This window comes from Dendrobium catenatum, unplaced genomic scaffold, assembly GCF_001605985.2.
Source record: "Dendrobium catenatum unplaced genomic scaffold, ASM160598v2 fragScaff_scaffold_54, whole genome shotgun sequence".
Taxonomy (NCBI): domain Eukaryota; kingdom Viridiplantae; phylum Streptophyta; class Magnoliopsida; order Asparagales; family Orchidaceae; genus Dendrobium; species Dendrobium catenatum.
The window spans coordinates 1856373-1868182 of record NW_021318516.1 but is presented as its reverse complement, the minus strand read 5'-3'; the positions used below and the strand labels follow the sequence as shown (position 1 = coordinate 1868182).

The 11810-nt window shown below is 32.8% G+C and overlaps 1 long non-coding RNA gene across 8 annotated transcripts in view; it reads right to left on the bottom strand.

Annotated features, from left to right (window-relative positions):
* Positions 1-7172: 7172 nt before the first annotated feature.
* The window catches only part of LOC110108670, a 14026-nt gene continuing 9388 nt past the window's right edge, over positions 7173-11810 (bottom strand). For 5 of the 8 annotated variants that reach the window (XR_002304490.2, XR_002304492.2, XR_003700689.1 and 2 more), the window contains one exon: positions 7523-7896. This is a non-coding gene — a long non-coding RNA (uncharacterized LOC110108670). Of the gene's footprint in view, positions 7419-7522; positions 7900-11810 lie in introns of those variants that run through there. The other 3 variants (XR_003700690.1, XR_002304493.2, XR_003700692.1) reach the window with 2 other exon arrangements.

The following is an 11810-nucleotide window of genomic DNA, read 5'->3' as shown; positions in this document are numbered from 1 at the left end:
TAGAATAAAAAATTAACCTTAAGAACTCTCAAATGAAAGTACAAATAGAAGAAAAGGACTTATCACCAACACAATCAGAAATAATATATAGTTTGTTATCTGTCTAATTATATGCTAATGACAAATTAACTGAACATTAGCATATATATATAATTCTCATTCTATACTTTTTAAATACTTAATCCTATTAATGTCGACATTGTGTAGGCATGTAGAAGATTATAATGTTTTAAATTTTTTAATGAAATCTAAGAAAATAAAATCTAAAATAATATTTTTCTTCTTATGATAATTTAATTTATATAAATTTATTTCCTCACAATATTATAAGTTATTATTTAGCCAAGTGGCTAAGTGCATCTCTTTTTTTTTTAACTCTTTTTTTATATCCTGTATCTGAATGTTTGCAGAGAATAAGAGAAATAGTATAAGATAAATAAATTTAAATTCACAAGAGGAATTGTATCTGTATATGGCTACAATTTTCAAATGAATTTTTTTTTTTTTGAACGGACGTGCTGCCACCCTTCTTAGGAGTCGTTTGACAGCGTAACTAATTCCTCGGCGAGATTACCAGCCCCACAGGTGCAGGACCCGCAGTTATTTTCTCCCCACTTAAGGGGTCGCGCCGCATGAGAGGGGATTCGAACATAGGTTGAGAGTTTCCACCCATGCTCGCCCACCAATACAGCGAAGCCCGGTGGGATTGTTTTGGAATGATTTTTTTATTAATGGGATGAAGAGGGTGCCAGCTCACAAAGCATAGCTAAAATCCTAGTTAAGTTCCATGCATGCACGTCTTATTCAAGAGAAGAGATTAGGCTCTCCCATAATGCGAAGTCTAAAGACTTAGCAGACACATGGATTAGCTGGCACTCCGGATGCGTCGGAAGCCCATGCGCCATTAATTTCCCTACTATACTCAATTGACTCTAAACGTGCGTTCAGGATTCCATTCACATACTTAATTTCATCATAAACTAGCTAGCCTCTCTCTCTCTCTCTCTCTCTCTCTCTCTCTCTATCACTGTCTCTCTCTATACCCCCTTTCTATCTCTATATATATCTATATCTATCACTATCTCTCTCTTTCTCTTATATATATTATATACTCGCACACAAAAATATATGTGGGGAGATATCACTTGTATATAATTTGCTAAGACAAAATGGTTAAAGAAGAAAGGAGTGATAAAAAGAGAAGATAATGACTCTTTATTTTATAGGGATAAATTCTTATTCTTTTAGAGGAGCATTTAGAGTGAAATGGATATATGGAGCATAGTGTGATGGGGAATTCTGCATATTAAAATGAATTGTGAAATAATGAGTGCATGCTGATTTGAGTGAAAGGTCGCTGGCGAGCGCATTGGAAGGGGTCGCTTCAATTGCAATTTGAAAGTCTATACTCGTGGTCTAAGGGCATCTCCATCCGAACGGCAAACCAGTGTTTGCCGTTCTTTCTTCCCTCCAACTGAACGCTATACTTGCCGGCATTTGAAGGGAGGTGAACAGTGCGACGCCAATATTGGCGTCGCATTGTTCATACGACATTTGTTTTTTTTTTCTTTTAATTCGAAACTTAATTATTAATTTTAAAGATTAAAGATTAGAATTTTATTATCATTAATTAAAATAATAAATTAGAAATACCTTATTTTTAGTAATCTAATTTTTTTTTACAAAATTAATTAATGTAAGTTAACATTAAGATAAAAATTAAGATAAAATTCTCATACATAAAAGATAAAAATTAATTATATTATATTTAATTCAAGAATTCAATAAATAATATTAATGATTAAAAATATATAAAATGAAATATTGGAAAGAATATACTAGGAATATTCTTTTTTTGGTGTTAGAAAATGGAGTTCGATTGGAGGCAAGTTACTGCATTTTGATGTATTACTGCATTTTGGAGTGAAAAATGAGTTTTTTGGTTGGAGATGCCCTAAGGGTGAAATTATTATGTGTGGATATATATGAATGCCATACGAAGGCGAATAAGAATGTGTCACGTCATTCGTTTGTTGTGTACTGCGGCTATGTACTGGGTGACGTGACACATTCTGATATGCCTGGCACCGCACATAATAATTTCTCGGACTAAGGACTTGTTTGGATGCAGTTGAAATTAGTTTTATTTGGGACAGCTTTTTTACTACTCTTAAAATAATTTTTTAGTACAAAAAATTAACAAAAATTAAAAAGTTGATTTAATAATTAGTAAGAAAGCCGTCCTAAACAAAGCCTAAACTTAAGTAAGATTTCAAAAAAATTCTAAATCCGAATTTTCTTAATCTTAATGATTTTAATCCGAAAAATTGTTTGGCAAGAGTATGTTAAATCGCACGCAGCTCGCCTTAATCTGTTGGTTGGGAGCTTTGATTATCAACCAAGATGTCATGGTTCGAGTCAGATGCATGTGTGAGTTTGTCTTAATTGACCTAAATCTCAAAAAAAAAAAAAGTATGTTAAATCATAAAAAATTCTATGAGACATTTTGGCAATGGTATTTAGAATTTAAGGCAATTAACTCATATGATATTTTGTTTTAAATTGGTTACTTATTAATTTCAATTTTAATTAACATCAATAAATTATAATTATGAATAATATAATTAAAAGTTAGTTTAATTATCAAATAATTTAATTAATAATATTATTATTAATTATCTTGTTAATTATTGAGATGTTATTTTAATAAATAGTTCAATACTAGTTATAATGATAATTATTTAATTATTATTTGAAATGACAAATCATTTAATTACTATTTATACTACTAATTATTTTATTAATTTTTAAATATAATTTTAATTACTAATTATACTTATAATTATCTAATTAATTAATTAGTATATTACTAATTAAGTATTTAATTAATATTTATAATACAAATTATCTAATTAATTATTATTAATTATATTAATGTCTAATTAAAAATTAAGAATTAATCTAATCCTTATATGTGAGCTTCATTGCTTTTCATGAGGTAGAGCTTTCCTCTTCGGCTTCGCTAGTTTGCATTAGGTAGATCGAGCTTTGAACGAGTCGCTTATCATTACCCTTCTAGGGTTTACTTTTACTCTTCTACATTTCTTCGTTGCTGTTCTACTTTGAGAGAAGTAGATTTTTGAAAGAGTCGAAACTTCTCCGCCTCCTACGACGACATTATTCTTGTCGGATCGAAAGTCATGACGAGAGATTGCCATGAATGTAACGATATTTCTCCCTTTTCATGCCCTTTTTCTGCTAAATCCGTGAATACACCAAAAAAAAAAAAAAAAAAAAAATAAAAAAAAAAAAAAAAAAAAAAAAAGATATATGAAATCTGCAATTTAGGGCAAAAAAGTCAAAAACGCCTTGAAATGAGTTTAGACTTACCGTGAGATTTAACTTTGTATTTTTTGGCGTTTGGCAGGATTTAGCTTAAATCTTAGTAAACGCTGGCCTAAATCCTGCATCCAAACATGCCCTACACACATAAGATTTAAAGAACATTTGAAGAGGACTTATAACAGAAGCAGAAAACTTGACTAAGCGAACACAGAAGATAACTTCAAAATAAGAATTTGCGTGGCTTATTAATATTTGATGATAATAAGTTCACATAAGGATTTGTTATGAGGCCATTTGAGATCACTATTATTTTAATTTTAATATATATATTTTTTTGTGTATACTATAACATTAAGTAAAAATGCCTTTAATATTTTTTTTATTTTTTTTTATTTTTTCCTTTAATATTCTTATACATTTATTATTTTCAAAAATGAACAAAAATTAATAAAAACTAAGATTTCAATATCCATTAGGCAGAATCTTATATTAATTTAATGATATAGATAGGGAGTTTTACTTTCAGATCTCCGAAGTAATTGAAGAAATTTGATGAAAAATAGTTCCATATAGGGCGAATTATTACGTCCGGTCACCGGACCGTTCGTACACTAATTCAGACGCGCCACGTCACCCAGATACACTTGGCTCCGGATGTATCTTGGTCATGATGTGGCACATCTGGATTGGTGTCCAGACGAATCCGGACACCGGACGTAATAATTTTCCTCCATATAGGCAGAATAGCTCAAGCAACCGAATGGGATGAAGGGGAGCTTCGGTCTTATTTTCATGTGAATGGAGAGAAGGGAAGACACTGTAATACATAGAAAGTCAGTATACCCTTCAATCAGTTCTAACTCGACCATATCCAAGCTAATCCATTAAATTTCTACATTTGAACCCTTTTACATGTATTTTAAAATGCGCCCGATGTTTATTTGTATGTTTAGAAAAATTTGAAATTTCCCCTTGGGCGTCGCGATGCTAGTGTTTGTGATGCTTCGTCACCAAGCTCTATGGAATTTTGAAAATAATTCAACACGGGAATACTAGTGGCGACGCTATGGTGTTGGGGGCTCCTAGAAGGAGCGTTGTGGTTGGCGCCGCGGGCTAGGTTGAATTTTAATAATAATAATAATAATAATAATCCATTTGCACTCAAAATATCATTCATTTTCTCCTAAGGTAGCTACCGACAAGAGAAACTGGGAGAGAATCCTAGTGTGAGCCGAATTTGGGCTACTTCAAGTCAATTTAGCTAACGGTCCAATTACGAAGGTTGTTTAAATCAAGATAGTTGATATTTTTTCTATCTCTATTTTCAATAAAAAAAAACAAAATTTCTAGAATTTTATGATTTAATTTATAATTTTGTTAACAAAAAATGTGGATAACTTATTACCGCAAAATTTTCACAATGTAACTTTGTGCATATTATAGTAATTGAGATTATGAATATTTAAATATTTTAATGAAGATTTTACAATCAAAATTTTGAGGATTTGTTTTTTTAATTGATTAGAAAATAATCCTTATGCTAAAAATAACGATGTAATACAATTAAAATCTTAAAACAGCGTTCAACACACTCTAAGTATTTGTTAAATTATCATCTTTCATAATTTGCCTTGATTAAACAAAAATATGACATTAAGGAAAAAAAAAAAAGCACAAGAGTAAGACTTGGAAAATAATATGAACAATTCTAAGTTGATTGATTTATATCTCATAAATGATATATATAAGGATTAAGCCAAAGGGCTCGAGATGAAGAAAATGATGAATTCAAAAATAATAATTTGAAGGTTAAAAGCCAAAGAAAGCTTAATGATTTGATGGAGAAGCAATGACCTATTTGGGTAAACTTGAGAAAGTCTTGAAAAGAAGAAGGCGACAATGATAAAAAAGAAAAGTTGATGAAGACAAAATCTTTAAAGGAAGTACTCTACAAGAGAATAAATTAGTTATAAGATTTTATTTTTTTTTTAATTTTGGTTAAATTAAAGGATTTCACGGTTCTTATGTAAAGATTCTCATAAGACAAGTTCCTATGTCTAATTATCTACCTTAATTATGACAAAAAATCATAATTAAGGAGATTAGTATAATTCCATAGTGAAGTAATGTAAAAAACGACTCATAATTTGGCATTTTATGATGATGTCGATTACTTCTCTATTCTTTAAGGACAAAGTGATTGCGTATTTAAAAATTTTATCAAAATTTCATATGCCTTTATCAAAATTATTCAAAAAGACAAATTTCATGACCAATTTAAGCTAACAAAATATCATGACATATTAAACATTTCAAATGGCTCATAAACATAGCCATAACCTCAGATTCCCCATTTCCTTCTATTAAGTAGGCACATCCATCCGCCCAATCGATTGATCCCCTGTTTTTGACTTAAGTCGACCTGCCTGCCACAAACAAGCGAAGGACTACTTTCGATTCCCCAACCACAGCAACAAGCCAATCAAACCCCTTCTTTCCTTACTTGCTACTACAAATCAAAGGAAGACAAACCTACACCTGCATACAAGACAAACATCAAAGATTTTTCCTGAAAAAGACTTGGCATGCCTGCAAGTCCGCATTGCAAGAAGAATGACAAGCAAAAGCTCTACAAATAGAGAAATTATTATGTGCGGAGTCCGAACGCAAAAAGCCATCTATAAACAAACCAGAATGTGCCACGTCAACGGTACAGAACTGCAGTATCGAGCAGTACCAAGCCGCAGTACCGAGCGAAGGGATGATGTGGCTCATTATTCCTACAAATAAGTCTTTACAACACTAATGAAAGCAATTGCATTAAGACACTCTACTTTACATTTGATATTTAAGTTAATCTACCTTTTAAAAAAATAATAATATAAAAATAATAATAATAACATTTGATATTTAAGCAACAAAAAAAAACTAAGCTTTTTGTCCAAAGTTAAGATTTTGTTAGGGACGAATTTTTTACTGTTTCTTAAAACAACTTTTTGATACAATTTTTAATTTTTATACTAAAAAAATTCTTTAAGAAGAAAAAAATAAGCAATCCCAAATGAAATCTAAGTGTACAAGGAGGCTAAAGTAAAAGAAATGTATGGATTTTGATGTTATAGGAGTTTGGGATTGAAGTAAAACAACTACAAAATATTTTTAAGTAATTTCTAATACCCTGGATAAGTATTTTTGAGGAATGTCAAATGTCATAATCAGGCAAACTACAAATGCATTGGCCCATCTCGTCCCCAAAACACCCAAATGTGGCCCATCTCGTACCTGAATCCATGATCCCAACCCCTCACCACGCCCTAGGCACCCAAAACCAGCGATCCCCGTCTCGCGCAACAACAAACATGCAAAAGGCCCCGACCAAACCCAGTTCTGGTGATCCTACATCAGGAAACCCCAACAGCATGCCACTGTCCTTGCAGCCAACGTCACCATCAATTTCTTTACCCATCTCAAAGAATTGATTCAAAGAGAGACCCTAAAGTCACAAACCATGCCCTTGGTCCAGACAAATTGTTACGTGCGGAATCCAGACATCATCCAGAGACCAATAAAAATGTGTCACGTTACCCAAAAAGTGTACCTCTCGGTACCTAGCACGATACCAAGCAGTACGAGCGTCTGTACCAAGCGGTAACAGACGGTTCTCCTGTCCGGTATCCGCACAGAATAATCTCTCCTTGATCTGTCTGGATGTTTTCACTCCCACATACAAGCTTATGCCTCCACTCTTCTTACTGTTATATAATGTCCTTGTTGCTACGCATAGTCAGGCATAAGTAGGCAAATGCTTTAGTCATGACTCAAAACAATTGATTTAAAGATCATTTGAATTAGAAAAGCATGACCTTGGATCTCACAACAATAGATTCTTGAGTCAAAACTTGTGTATTCTGACTGAGCACTTACACGTGTGTTGCATGCTGATACCAGCTTGGGACTTGGGAGGCTGGGGTTTCAAGCAAGCAAGTTGTGTCTAACGACAAACTCCTTCCACCTCTCTAGCAATTGCATTTATCTTCGCTAGATAATATTGGTATTTCATCTCTTTCTTTTCCCTGCAATTATACTTCATATAAGTAAAAAGTTTTATCATGATATTGTACGGAAAGTAACTTCAACTACCCTTTGCACAGAGTTCATGAAGTTTCGAGGACAGATATCGACACTGGTAATGAGAACATGCATTACATATTTAAGGTCAACATTCTACAAACATTAACACTTGTAAATAGAACATCAAAAGACTGAAATTGCAACTAGGTACAGGAAGCCGTTGTGAATGAAAATTTCTCAAATTTCAATTCACCTTAGTTTGAAATAAATTAAGGACACTTGCAGTTGTCCACAATATTTTTTTTTCCTTCCACCTTTTCCCTCCAAAGCTTCACATTATTTGATTGCCTCATGAGATCATATTTCATGTATGGATTTGCATGTAATTCTTTTCTAACACAGTATCTAATTAGAGGTTGCGGCTTGGTTTGATCACTTCCTGATGCAATCATGCGTCCCTCCAAATTTTTAGGGCTATGCCTGCTGGGAAAGAGAGAGGAAAGTTAAGCCAAAATTAAATGAAGATGAGAAAAAAAAGATAAAAATATAAGGCATAAGTTTACACGGTTAAATGAGGTCCACTTACGTGTATGAATGCATACAACAACAACAACAATATAATATATTAAAGAATTCATGTCATAATTATTCGAAAAAATTTACAATGTTACGTGCAATAATGCATTGAGATAAAAAAAATTCAATGAGTTTTAAAAGGAGTATATTAGGAGATTATACTTCATATAAAAATAAAGAGAATGAAAAACATACCATTCGTTAAGATGGGAGAGAATGCACCCACTTGTTATGAAGATGAAGGACAGACGTAGAGATGGAGATGCTATTATTGTTACAGTAACTCTCTTCCACTCTTTATTGCAGGAGTTAAAACGAGGACTACTCCTTACTATTATGTCATGAGAGTACAAACTAAGACCGCCTCTGCAATTACCCTAAAAAATCTTCCTTTCTTTCTTAAATTACGCTCTCTTTGGTCTCTCTTCCTCTTCCTTTGTTCTCATTGTTGCATCTTTTTGTGGCTATGCAACCATAGATTATCATAGAGCAACTTGAGGTGGTAGGTGTGAATGAATCTTGAGTTTGATAATACCAATTTTGAAAAATTAGGCGTGAATAAATCTTAGAGTTTGTTAAACACCTAATCTTGAAAATCAAAATTAAATCGTATCTAAAATGGTCAAGAAAATTTAGACTCACCAAATAATCTCCCACTTGGAGTCTAAATTTTTTATATACTTGTTTAGTGCCCATATCTAAACATTTCTCTATTCAACACATTTTAACAATCTTTTCAAAAGTAAACCTTGCCTTATTGTCATCTCTCTCCTTGATTTCAATTTTTTTTGTTTTGTAATGATAATTTGTCCTTTAAAAATTCTCACTTAACAAATATTTTATTCTACATTGATCTTCCACAATCACTAGCAATAAATTTTGAATTAGCTTCTATATTTCTTATACATGACATCATATACTTGGTATCCTTCTAGTTTCCATGAGTTCTCATTTGGTTACTGACTCCAACACATCATCACGTGACATTGCACTTCATAACACAAAATCTACTAAACTCTATTCGTCTTTAAGACAACCAATGTACCTTTATAGAATTTAGGGGTTTTAGCATCACCAAGGAATCCATATCCTGTAGCATTAAGAACACTTAAGGATATTAATTTCTTCATTAAATCTAGTACATATCTAACTCAAATCAATCATACAACTATATCACTAATATCCTTAATTTCATAGTATCTGAGCCTTCAATCTTGCACACAATCCTAAGTGTTTTATTTCATGTTAATTATTTTCTAATAACCATGAATATATAATGGATTGCTAAGAATTTGCAAAACAAGCTTGCACATTGCTAACGTATGAGGATGAGCTCAACTATACTTACAATTCATGATAGCTTAAGTGAACATTCAAATTGTGTGTTTTATTAAATTGCAATATGAATTGCTTGAGTAAGATTTTATCAAAAGATCCAAGAATGAACACATTTAAAACATTGATACATTTTTTATTAGTTAAAAAAAAAAAAGTAATTACATTTATATAACTAAAAAATAATCTGCAAAACGTTTAAAACATTTTATTTATAAGATTGTGGTAGACACTTAGACTTGTGTAGGCTGCTGTAGGACCTAGTTTTCATATAGTTTATAATTTTTAGATTATCATACATATAATCTATGGATCATTCATATAATTATGGAGGTCAACCTTAGAGTCTAAAGGTTTTCGCTTGAGTAGATCTAAAACGGAATATATGGAGTGTAATTTTAGTAGTAATAGACCAAGTGAGGGGATTGTGACTTTGGGCGATCAAGTCATTAATAAGAGTACACGTTTTAGATATCTTGGATCTATTGTTCAAAGTGATGGTGAAATAGATGGGGATATTATCAGCAGAATTCAAGTTGTATGGTTGAAGTGGAGGAATGCATCGGGCTTGTTATGTGATAGAAATGTTAACCTCAAACTTAGGGGAAAATTCTATAAGATGGTAGTGAGGCCTGCAATGCTTTATGGTGCCGAATGTTGGCCATTAAAAGAGCAGCATAATACTAAGTTAAGTGTGGCAGAAATGAGGATGCTCAGGTGGATGAGTGGCTTTACCCTTAGAGATAGGATACGAAATGAGCATATACGTGAAAAGGTTGGAGTAGCTCCAGTAGAAGATAAGATTAGAGAGAGTCGCCTTAGATGGTTTGGTCACATAAAAAGGCGGCCTTCCGACGACCCAGTTAAGAGAGTAAAAAGGCGGCCTTTCGATAACCCAGTTAGGAGAGTAGAGGTATTAGATTTGACTTGTGTTAAGAAAGGTAGGGGTAGACCTAAAAAGCCTTGGTTAGAAAATATTTGGAATGACCTTTCTTTATTAGATTTAAACTAGAATTTGACTTTTAATATGACACAATGGAGAAAAAGGATTCATGTAGCCGACCCCACGTAGTGGGATAAAGGCTTGATGTTGTTGTTGTTGTTGTTATGTCCATTGGGGAACACTTTAGTACACTACTCACTCTCTACTCAAACCATTTTATGTTGTCTAGAAATGTAATTCCTTTCACTGCTGTCTCTCTTGGTCGTATTATCTCTTAATCACTTCTTGCTCGTATCCTATATAAATTGGAGAATAGCCAAATCTTTATTCACCAATCTTGCTCTCTCCATAAACTCTAAAAATTCATAAATTCTCTGTGGTATAAGAAGATGCCTCAACTCATCCTTTAGTCCTTTCAAGAATCTATGTTATTTTTAATCTGCTATATTGATCAACTGTGGAGCATACCTTACTAGTTCAGCAAATTTTATTTTTGATTGCATCTCTATCTTTTCTCTTTGATCTTATATAACTAAACCTTCTTGTATTTATTGTCTAGTTAATGGAGATACAAACTAATCTATAAAATTTGTAATGAACTCAGCTCCATGTTACCCTAAAATATCTCCCTTTATTTTCTTATACACCATTTATTAGCCTCTCCTTCAAACATAAATACTAGTAGTTGAGCTTTTCTTATTATATGGACATTGTATATGTTAAATATATTATATATCTTCAACATCCAATCTTCAAATACCTAGGATTCAATAGCTCCTTTGAACAGTGTTGGCTTCAATTTATGAAAGATTTGTATACGTCTATCCTCTTTTGATTCATTATGTCCGGCCTATTTACTTTGAGCATCACTCAATAAATATCCAAGCATACTAGCATGTTGTATGAAACATTTAGAACTAACTGGAATTGTTGTTAGACCATTGTGCTAGTTGCATTTTCAAAGTTACAACAAAATAGAGAGATATGGCACCAAGGTGCCACTCTCTAATACTTCTCGGTGCCGCTGCTCCTTAAATCACAACACTGTAGTACTTCATGTGACTTCTAATAACTATAAAAATTCATATTATTTAAAAATAGGGTGTTGCACATGCCTCATGAATATTGACACAATCTAAAATACTATATCAAATGGCCTATATTGAAGATAATAGATTATTCTTTGGGCATTTAAATGTCTTGATATGTTAGAATTGGATGACATTGTAATATCAAAAATCTGCTCCAGGATCGTCCAGGACGATCTGGATCGTCCTGGGACGATCAGTGGAAAGTTTGCTCCAGATTTTGCCCAGTTTTGCTCCAGGTGATTTTCTGTACATATCGTCCAGGCCGATTTGGACATCGTCCAGGCCGATCGGCACTGTAGAAAATATCGGCCTGAGCATAGTTCTGGGAATCGTCCAGGGCGATCGGGACGATCGAATTTTGGTCTGATCGTCCCGGGACGATCTGGCGATCGGCCGGGCCGATCTGAAGATTATAAAGCTGAAATCAGTCGTTTTGAAGAGAGAGAAAA